This window comes from Pogonomyrmex barbatus, unplaced genomic scaffold (assembly GCF_055798465.1).
Source record: "Pogonomyrmex barbatus isolate J1 unplaced genomic scaffold, ASM5579846v1 scaffold4, whole genome shotgun sequence".
Taxonomy (NCBI): Eukaryota; Metazoa; Arthropoda; class Insecta; order Hymenoptera; family Formicidae; genus Pogonomyrmex; species Pogonomyrmex barbatus.
In genome coordinates, this window is record NW_028297138.1 from 11933956 (window position 1) to 11946154 (window position 12199).

At 39.0% G+C, this 12199-nt stretch overlaps 1 long non-coding RNA gene across 4 annotated transcripts in view; it reads right to left on the reverse strand.

Moving 5' to 3' along the window:
• LOC105432969 (uncharacterized) overlaps window positions 1–12199 on the reverse strand; it is a 64035-nt gene that overhangs the window by 17168 nt on the left and 34668 nt on the right. The window lies entirely within an intron of this gene.

The following is a 12199-nucleotide window of genomic DNA, read 5'->3' on the forward strand; positions in this document are numbered from 1 at the left end:
GATAATACCGCGCGTTCCTATGCGACCCCGGCCATTAACTACGATATAGCGGACGATCACGTGACGTAACCGTGGGTAACATCAAAGCCAAAGGCATAGTTGCACCCCAGGGACGGCCTATGACGTTAGCCTATCTCGCTGCAGCTCGCTGCCTGCAACTGCACCGCCTCGAGGCGTCGTCGACGTTACCGTCCATCGTCCCGGTGCACGTTTAGCTAGGAATTTCGGCTTTAATGCTTAACCACTTTCCAGATTGTCGAGACCTAACCAACACACGTACGTGGTTACAAATTATTCAGTCAACACGTCCGTCCGTATCGGGAGTCTGCCTTTACGTAAAGGTTACTAATGGTAATGATAAATATCCATTGGACATTACATAATACAAAATAATTTATATTCATCGATTAATTCGTTTCTTCTGAAATATATGCAAATGTTATATAAGATTTTGATGTTATATAAGATTTTTACATTTTTCTAAATATAAAAGAAATGTATATTTATATTGTATATTACACACGCACGTGGACTTCAACGTACGAGCGGAAGTCAAGAAGTCTCTAATCGAATAAAAACGAAGTATAATTCATATATTCCGGAACCTACAATCAGACATCCGCACGGAGAGGAAGTAGCAAAAAAAATAGAAAGACAGTCATACTTATATGCTCCACGCTAGCTTCCTTCCTCCCACCCTTTCCTGTCCCTTCGTTGCAAACGACGAAAAAGTTTTCACGGTATTTAAGCAAGTTGTGCACAAAATAGTAACAAACCGTCAACCATATGTCGCCTACGATACAATGTAAAACCGTCCCGTGGGACTTGATAATCGCTCTCGTCCCAATTTGTTCCGTTCTGATTGCTCACAGGACTGACCTGGGATAACCATCACTTACACGGTTCACTTGTTCCACATATTGTGGATCTATGATATGTTATTTTCTTAAGGGCCCTCTAAAAGGCGAGTAGAAAGAAAACGAAGGTTAGAGGAGACTATTACGCGCATTTCAGAATCTTTATATCTCCCTCCTCACAGAATTCTTCTTAATATCTCGTTATTTTTCATAATAAGATAATTAAACAAAACAAAAAAAAATTTATTGCAGCTCACAAGCGGTGAGTTTTGCCTTTGAATAAGTTTTAACTTTTCAAAAAGATTCCAGATATTTCGCTTTTCTTGAAGAAAAAAAGAGCTATACAAACCTATTGAATACATAATACATAATTATAAGAAATTTTTTTTTCTGTATGTGCAATGTTTCAAGATTGTGCAAGTATAATCGTTGAGAGACTGAGGAGGGACAGATAAAGAATTTGAGAACAAGTGTAAAGAAGCAGGAAAAATAGGGAACATGCGGGAAAGGAGGAAGTGGTATAGGAGCGCGAGCGAAGGTTTTCGCAACAATAGACAGGATGTGCGAAGGGTTACCATTGCAAATCACAATAGCGACCGCAAAACGCGAATGACAGGTTGAATAGACGTAGCTAGAGAAACGAGTCCTGGCGGTAACCTATTATTACCGGGATCTTTTTTATACGGGCTATTCTGTGAGAAAACTACGTTCTCTAAGGGCGGTTTTTAATTCATCGATCGAATAGGAATACTTTATCCCCGTCTCGTAGATTTTTATTTTTTATTTTTCGTTTTCTTTGGATTATCTCTTTATATATTCGATAAATATTGAGAATGTAGTTAAAGATATTGTTGTTCATGTTACATAACACAATCGCAAAGAAAGTGAAAATACATGAAAGTGATAAACAAGAATTCATAAAAAAAAAAAGTTAAACAGCGCGAAATTCTTTAAATTTATTATGCGTTTTAAACATTTTAAATAAAGAATTCTTATTCTAAGAAAATAATTTTATGTAGCTATTTATAGTTATTATTATCTCTCTTTTCTACATGAATTATCTCTTTGTTATTTCTTATCATTCTATTTTTTTCGTAATTACATAATTTTACCATAGTTAGTATCAATAATTTCAGGAGATATTTAAACATTTAAAGTATACATAAAGTAGATAATCGCAAAAAACTTCTTTAAAAAAAAAAAATAAAAAGTTTACAAAAACCAAGACTATATGTACATCTTTTGCATAATTATAGTCTTTTTTTTTCGTTATTATTTCGTCTTTATTTCGCAATGTCTATTCGATGCGAAAAATATTCGGCGCGTTTTTAAATTTATTCTGTATGTATGTCGTATTTAAAAATTTAATTTGTAATATAATTTATATTCTATTTAATGTAATTTATGTATGTCTTTACAAAAGTGAAATATGACCTGACAGTAAAATATATTTAGACATGTAGCTCTTCTTTCACACGTTACAACATCTTCGTGGATGTGACAGAATCCAAAGCTCAGGTGTACCAACGTTTAATTTGAAACGCACGACGCTTATCGCCGGCCGAAAGTCAAAACGCCCTTCGTTCCGCGTTGGGGATGGGGGTAGCAGACGGGGAATATTATTAAAGAGCGTCCGTCTGTGAGCGAAACCGACGACGTGAGCGAGCGTGATAATACTTGGTGGCACGCCATACGCGGACAGACGATGTGTCGTCGCAGAAAATAGTGGACCCCGGAACCTAAAGCCCTGCAATATTCCTCCGAGCAGCCAGGTACTCCGCCTGATTACCAAGCAGCACGTGCCGCGAGATATAATGCCGTCTCCATTTGCCAAGTAGCCGGCGATATAATGCCGTGAAATCGCTTCGCCGTTAATTCACCGTCCGCAGTCACGTAAGCGCGTGAGTTATTCGCCGGAATACCGTCAGGGATTTCCGTAAGGGAGCGCAGATGATACGCCGGAGTATCGAGAATAAGTTATTTATACTGATAAAAGTGCAAAATTTTTTTAAGTCGTAATTGTATGCCACTTTGTATTTAAATACAACATGTACACAAAATGTGCAAATGTTATCGTGGTGGCGATCAACTATACTTAAAATCAACAATTTAAATGCTGGATTATTCACGCACAAGACTCATTTGTTGAAAACAGAATTAACAAAAAAAGTATAATACAAATGTCTCTTGTATTTAAATTAAGCGTTCTTTAAATCGAGCATTAAATATAATCCGATTTATATATAGAAGCGTGAAAGATAACGGAAATCTAATATATTTCTATATCTTTCAAATATTATTTGTGGAATATTATTTGTTAATCTTTTTTCATCATTTTTTTTAATTTAACTGTTTTTTTACAAATGCATGTAACATTTATCTATTTACAATAATTAAATTCACTTTTTATGTAATTATCCTTTAGATTGCAATAAAAAAATATAGATTGCATATTTCACCTTAGAAGAAAAATAAAACGTAAACAACTTAGAGAGATAATAAAAAATTACATCGGATATAACTTAGAATTTCTTGGATTAGCTTATTTAATAACCATAAAATACAGAGAAATTGCTACATTTTTACGCCAAAAAAGGATAATGTGTTATCATATATGCTCGTTATGGTACGTAAAAAAACACGAAATATAATAAGAATAAAAAATGACGATAAGAAATCATATTGTCAGAGCTATGCTTTAATAATAATGTGATTCTAATGAGCATTGTTGACGTAGCAATAACATTATTGATAGACATAAAAGTGTACATGTATTCTGTGAAGAGTTGTTCCTGTTTTTCTTCCCTTCCTCTCTTTTCCTTGCCGCTCTTCCCCCCCCCCCTCTCTCTCTCTCTCTCTCTCGTAGACTTACGAGCTTTCGGGGCTCTTGGACAACAGCCATTACGGTTTATAATACAGTTCTGTGTGGAACAGCAGTTGGCGCAATACGAGCCATGGGAAGAGATAACACTGATTTCATTAGCGCAAATGAACTCGCATCACGGCACTCGACCCGGCCGTTCGTCTGATTAAAAGTCATAAAAGTTTTCGGTCCGCTTTCCTTCATACGTACGTGCACGCGAGAATACGTCACACCGACAAATGATCAATCGACTTTCTCCAGAGTCGCCAGTATCCTCGGAAATTTAACAGTCACGTTCACTGTGACCTCGATAGCTTTTCGACAGCGAATAACAACGATAAAAACAGACAGAAATAACACAATCGAAAAAAATTACTTACAATTTACATATCAATGAATTTTATATGATTTTTTTATAAATTGCATAGTATCTTTACAATTTAATGTGTGTTAACAATTAATTTTATAAATTTTCGCAAAAAATTCATATAAATTTTTAAATGTTTATAATACTTCGGCAGCTTTATAGTATAATATTAAATTAAACATTAGTTTTTTTCAAGCAATTTTCAATGTCAATGTCAATGTCAATTTCAATCATAAAAATGATATCTTTAAATCATTAATGTTGTAATAAGTATCATTAATTAAACTGCATCAAAACAGAATTAAAACGAAATACATTTTTAATCTTTATTTATTCATTTTGATTATTATATATAAAAAATTGATTATAATTTCTATGTTGAAAAAATTTAACACATATAAGACATGACAAATAAATATTCAGGATAAATTTTATAAAAGTAACAATCGGGGAGTTACTGAAATTAAATAGTCGTTATTTTTATAAATAAGATAAAATCATATAAGAATCTATATTATTATTTTATAAACTAATTAATCGAAATATTTCTTATATCGTTTAATCGAAAAAAAAAAAAAGTATTGGAATTGGGTGCAAATTTATGAATGTAGCAATCTAAATAATCGAATAAAATAAAGAGGAAGCAGAAAGTCGATGGAAAGATTAGAGAAGGAAACATGAGAAAAAAATATAAGCGAAAGAAGAACCGAAACCGTGCGAGTGAAACACTTTGAGTAATATCTCAATTCAAAGTCCACGAGGAAACGAATTTCATATTCTCTCGCGATTCGTGCGCCGAAATTCCGCCAGCCAGTCCGTCTAGTTTTCTTTATTTATATACAAATGAGAGAGCGACACATTTGTAAGACGCGCACGAAAAAAAATATATTATCCTATTCAAACTGATTAACAATGTAAAGAAGCAAAAAGATATCCTTGAAATTTTATGACATATAATGTCATAATGTCATACAGAAACGATCTTATCGTTTCGCTTTAATGATTGTCATTATCATCATTCACAAAGGAAGAATATACATTTTAACACAGCGATCATTCTTTTTTTAAAAGTGATATCATATAAATCTTTTAAAAAATGATCTCTGTGTTAAAACGTATATTCTTCCTTTGTGAATAATGATAATGACAATCATTAGAACGAAACGATAAGATTTCAACTTCGACGTACCGTTTCTGTTGGTACGGGATAATCATGGGGGATCGCTATTAAAACATGATCGCCCCAGTGGGTTACATATACGTCGAAACTGCCGTGATTACACGGTCCACGATAAGTGTGCACTTCCGACTCTTCTTCGGTCTGTGAGATCATATTCGATGGTAATTAACTGCGCCACAACGATGACGAGAAAGGGTCGGCGCCTCCACCCATTACCTTTTCCCCTTTCGTACGACCTCCGTCAGTGGGATAGGTCAGCACGCCCTTTCGCGCGTGCTAATGCCATATTACCTTCTCCTACAGCTAATGGATCATACTCTTATCCGTGCGCTACTCCGTCGTACACATTTACGGCGCGCAAGCGATTTCGCGTCAATGTACGCGCGACGAGCTTCGTCACGAGGCATGCACCTTCTACGAATTTTCAAGTATAGACAATCGACATTAATATTTTTCTGCCGTCAGGTAATAACAAAAAGAAAAAAAATAAAACGAGAAAAAGAAGCGTTTACAAGAATAATATAAATATTTTCTTACGACTCGCGCAAATGAACAAAATGAATATTGACAGCGATTATTAAACGATAAAATAAATTATCCTGAGTAAGGTGCAAAGCGCATACGCGAATAGATAAAACTTTTGCATAAAATATATAGAACATCTATGGATAAAATAACGAGTATGGAATTAATACTTGGCGGCGCCAAAGTAAACTAGCACGAATGACACTTCGTTATCACGAATGATAATTCGCCCTCGAAACTAATTGAAAGTAGCGCAATTTGAGCGAAGTAGCCTCGAGGCCCTTCGACGCCCTTGCGCAGCGTTTCTCAAATTTGGATAGTACGCCTTAAAACGCTCGAAGCTATTCTCTGCCTGATTGTTATCCAGTTATTAAAAGGTAAAATGTAACGAAATATCTTCGAGGTTCAACTCCTTTCAAAGTTATCCTGATAAAATCGAAATATCTTAATACCCTTCTGCCTACAGACGGAAAGGCGATTAAAGGCTTGAGAGACACTGTCCCTTACGTACACGCTGTTGCGAAGGTCAGTCTGCGTACACGCAACCGTTCTCGCAACGTCCAAAGGAAAGAGGACCGGGGGCATCAGCTCGAGCAGACACGCACTGTAAGGCGTGCGTGCGTGTCTCACGCGTTAGACACGGCGACAGGAGGGTGCCCGCGGGGACACGCATTCGATCTTATCGCCTTCCCGCCTTTACGCAAGTTACGGAAGAGCTACACGCGCGATGCTACATGACCCTTCCATGGCCTCCCGATCGCAATAATTATTGTACATCTCATTGTTGCTGCCGCTATCCGCCTGACAATACAAGTGCACTTCGCTCATCAAAAATGTGCTTGATAGCGACAGAGCGCGAAAACAAAAACAAAAAAAAGTAGTTACGTACGACTTTAATAATCGCAATTTGCAAGGCATTTGCAATCGATTAGAATAGCAATCTAATTATACGATACTATCAATATGATAATCAAGACGAAAATTAATTTTTATAACATTAATATATTCGATTATACATTTGTAGTTCACAGTATTAGATTATATGAGCAGTTTATTATATAATTCGTCGAGAATTTAAGATAAATTTTAATAGACATTACTTTCAATACATCAAGGACAAATTAAAATATATATATATATTTGATGCAAGTACAAATCATAATTTTTGATGCATCCCCGAGATGAGCTTTCGGTATTAATAATTCATTCCAAGCGCGCGACGAATCGAACGGAAACACGAAACGGCGCGTAATTTGCACAGGGAGAAGAACATTAGTTAATTACCGGAGGCATAAACAATGATTGGTGATCGAGCGAAAGCCACAACTCACACCACAGTTAAGCCCGAAGTTATTGCCCGGATCATCGTTAAAACGCGAAATGTATCAGTCAGCCACACGCACGCACGTACAAATGCCGATACGTGTACCTGAGTTTTAATCCTGTAAAATGTGTGAGAGCCATCGCGATATCGTAGCCGGCTATCACACGCTGATATTTGAAGGGACTATCTTTTTTAGATACATCGTTTGCGCGATATCGAAAATACCTCTACTCGTAACTCGTAACAAAATTGTTAGAGAAATCCGAAACTGGACATAATCTTCACGCTGCACGATAAAATATCATACAAATATAAAGATAAAAATGAATATCGTATAAAGATAAATACGTACGATAAAAATCTTGCAAACTTGCATTTATTTATTTTCATCAATTGAAATTATTAGAAAATGACAAGTAAAATTGATTGATATTGCAATCGTTCCAATTAACGATCCAATTAAGTAGCTTTGCTTGTTGAAAAGTTAAAGGTTAACTCGGCTGGCAAGTTAAGAAACGCACGAAGCTAGCTTGATGTAATCCTGGTAATTATCCGAAACGTCAGAATAAGAGTGCCATCATCGAAATGAAAAGCTGTTATATTCCGAGGAGATTGATCTCGGTAAATAAATTCTTCTCTCCTCAAGACGCATAACGAGCGTTCCATGTGTACAAAAAGTTTTATATACTTCACAACCATCACGACGACGACGACGACGACGACGATGTTACCCATCCGGTATATCTTGCAACTTTTCGAGTTATCAACGGGGGTTTTATTAATGACATCTAGATGGGGACCGCCCGGGTTTATGGAGGGACATAAACTCTAAACTGATTAACAGTAGCTAGTAGTCTGGGCTTTCTCTCTCCTTTTCTCTCCCCCTTCCTTCCTTCTCTCTCTCTCTCTCTCTCTCTCTCTCTCTCTCTCTCTCTCTCTCTCTCTCTCTCTCTCTCCCTCCTTCTCTCCCTCTCACGGTTTGCTCACGGTTCGCTCAGGATATGCAATATATATGCAATCGCGACTGGACCCAGGGAAACTGAACTACCCCGTGCTGCGTCTCGTTAGCAATACACCCACGGTTTATAGGCCATCGTCGGCGGAATTAACATTGCCCAATTAAATTGATAGATGTCTCCGACGGCATTAAATAGATGATACCTGAGCAGAAACGGATGTAAAATCGCGAAATCGAAAATACGAAATTGGCTTATTCAATTTTATTTTAAAGAGCGAAGCTTAGCGTAAATTTTCATGAAACAGGCGTCTCGAAAAATTCAACGCATCAAATGCCTTGAAAAATATGTTTAGCAAAGATATATAAACGATGACGCGTCTTAAGCGAATGAACTAATCGGAAAATGTAATGTGGAACAAATGTTGATAAAGTGTAGTTAAATATTCCGTGCCAATGACTGACCGATCTTCGTGCTCTCTTTGACTCTCTCTTGTATTTAAAAAAAAAAAAAAAACCGCTTTTGACCACTGTAAAACGCAAAAGAGACGGCATGAAAATTTCCCCTCTGAAATTTCGCCATTCACCACGGCCGCTTTCTTCTCTATCTTTCTCCCGTAAAAATGGAAGGGTCAAATAGGTAGGGAACAGGTCTAATTAAGTCGTATCTCATGAAATACTCTGTAAAAGATCATCACTTATCCATTTAAAATTTACGTTCAGAAAAATGTACAACGATAATAACTGATAATAACGCACTTAAGCTTGATAATTAACAAGATTAATTATAGTAACATGATTAATTATAGTACATAAAAAGTAAAATATAAAAACCGAGACGTCAATATGTCTATTCGTAATAAAAAACAAGGTGGAAAATATAAAATAGAAGACAAATAGCATCTAATATTAAAGTCTTAAACCGATATATGTAAATTGATTCTGTCGTGGTACAGATATATGTAAATTTGTTACTCGATCAATAATAATCGATGCAACTGTAAACGCATTGCGAATAAATAATATCTATTAATTAACACTCGTTCGGATGAACTTGTCGCGTACGAGCACAGAAACTCGTACGATCCTCCGGTGAGGGTGATTTTCCGAGGGGAGGGGGGGGAAGGGGGGGGGGGGGGACGGGTAGAGTGACCAGGGTGGCGCAGGCAATAAACGGCGGGCGCGGTTTATCACGGTGCGGAATTAAACGGTTTACGACTGGACCACAGATTAGTACGGACGCGATGGACGAATGCGCGGGTGGATCACCCGCCACCCCTCGCGCCAACCCACCCTCAACCCGATATGGGTTAGGTTACCAGAGAGCGCGCCCCCTCCCCCGTCCCGAGACCACCGACCGATGGTCGTCGCCGCGACCCTATCGCGTATTCACGCAACTTTGTCGCGGTGGTGGAACGCTTCCGATACGAATCGACCGATCCGCTCGTACGTTGAAAATCCTCGAAAATTTGGGGCTCGATGATATCGCTGGAATCGGCGCGAGATAAAATGTTACTGCGCGCGGGCTGATATTTCCGGTAACCCCGCGATACTCCGCGGTAGTTGTTTAACGCGCCCGCTTATATTACACGCGTAAAGTGAAATACGTTTTAATTTCGCACACGATCGAGAAATTCTCGATCGCCAAGATTACGATCGCCATCATCGTTTCCGTGCAATTTTATTTTTAATCATACATATTAACTTTTATTCATACCTATTTTAAATAATTATATTTAATAATCTGTCCTTGTACAACTCAAGTCTGTAAATAAAAATGAGCGAGATCTATTTGTGTTTGTCCTCGATGCGGAATCGATGCTATTTTTATTACGAGCAACTGGCAACTTGGAAATAAACGAATTCAATGAAGGCGTACCGTGATCGTTGATAAATCGTTAATCCAGGAAAATTCCATGGAAATAATTCCGCGGTAAACACTCGTCTTCCAATGATTACGTCCCGTAATAATAACATATTCTCGGAACATTTCGTAACGAGTTCCACGACGCGCGAGTGAAATTCTCGATAAACGACGGGAATGTCGCGGTAGTAAAGCGGAATGCACGTTACATGGCCATAAAATCGGCCCGGATGAGCTCGTCACGGACGATCAGTCCCCGAAAGTTTATGCCAATTCCCGATCCTTCTCTTCCCGGAGGCATCGACTGCACACGCGATCACGAAGTCGATTCGGGAAGTTCGGTGGCCGGCTGATTTATTCGGAGGCCATTTTCCGAGTTCCTCCACTTCGCGGTGAGCCGAGAAAGGTACTCGATAAGAGAATCACGATAATTGGACAGACGCGCGCCATTCCGTCGGTCGATCTAACGAGGTTCTCAACGCCCCGCATCCGCTCAGCGGCCACGCAATCTAAAGAGAGAGACGGCAGTCCGCTCGAGAGAATCCTGTCGATAAATTCGATAACGGAAACATCGTAGATGCGCTCAAGCCTCAGGAGACAATCGTTCCTATCAAATTTCTTCCATTCGGAATATTCTGCCGCCAACAAAAATGCGGAAGGGTACAACGTTCGAACATTTATCGGTACTTGTCACTGTAACTTCAAATGCCTGCCTTCACTATAATTTCCAATTTCCGACGTCCTGCAATTAATTCGCAATTAATAAATCTTAAATAAGCCTGTAAATCTTAGTGACTTAGAAAACACGTTATTATTATTATTATAAATATTTGTCTATATTTAAATAAAAGTGCAATTTTAAATAAATCATCCGTTGATCAACAAACTTTGACAACCTGTCACGTTTTGTGTCAATTATAAACGATTGCGAGCGATTACGCGTAAATACGCCTAAATATAGTCTACTTGATATCACCATCGGTGAGGGTGATTAACCCCCGAGACGCATTTACATCACCTCTGCATTTCACGACAGAAGGGACCGTTCCGCGTTCGTTCGGCGCACAATAGGGCGCACGTACGCAAGTAAGGTGGCGTATCCCATTTCACCGCGGCGTATTATTTCAATGATCGTCGTGTTCTCATTACCGTGGCGCGCTGATAGAAGATCGTGGATATAACTCTTTCCGTCCCCCCCCCCCCGCGCTCGCGAGGGTGAACGAGCGAGGGGTCGGAAGGATATAACGGAGTATTATGCGCGGTGCGTCGGTCTCGCGGTCTCTGCTCGTCGACGTATGGCGGAGAGACGGAGGATACCTGCCGGGAGGGGGGGGGGAGGGTGGATATACCCGCGGGCGATCTACGTGTATTAAATTAACCCTCCACGAGAAGCTCGCGTGTCCGGGAATGCTCGAGTGCCCGACCGCGCGCGGACACTAAGAATTCATTAGCCGGCATGGCGGTGGTTGCGCGCGACGACATTATTTGCGTCGCGTCCGCGGAGATCGATATATCACGTTTTAGAGCTCCGATACGAGCTCTGATACGAAGATCGATCCGACGATAACGATGTCATCCGTCTAAAATAGATTCCACGGGCCCGACGTAAACAGGCGGATGAACTGAGAGTGTAGATTTATGCTGACGCGAGAAAACTTGTTAGGAAACGTGAAATAACGTTCACGTATCTTTGATAATATTCTTGATTGTCGCACAATATATTTTTTATTCCTTTTTTTTAATTGAGATTCGGTATCCCAACTTGTACTTTACGTTTCAATTTTACCTTTAAAACAAACACGGAGAAGACACACAGTGTCGCATGCGATAATATCTTTCTACTATACTGTTTCATAAATGTAACTCAAAGTATATTAAATACTATCGGCATTTGCGACTTAACAATCGTGCGATTGTTTGATAATGGCACGAGTACTCTTCGGACGAATGATACAAATATATGTGGATTAATGATACGCGAGCGCGAACGATAACGGCGTTAAGTACGTGCGTGGTTTTACGAGTGGGTATTTGAAATTAAGCAAATTTGAGGGTGGTCATTTCCTCTTCATTTGCTAAAACAAATCGTACCCGAGTAAACCGCCGGCAGGAGACAGCGGAGCTGTCCCGGTAGCACTTAGCTGATGAGCGCTGTAGACGTAGACGTGTCTCGCACGCAAGTCTCGCGTGTCGGTCGCGCGCGATGCGCACGCTTGTTTTCCGCGTGTCGAACCGAATTTGAATAAACACACCGGGGGGGCTCC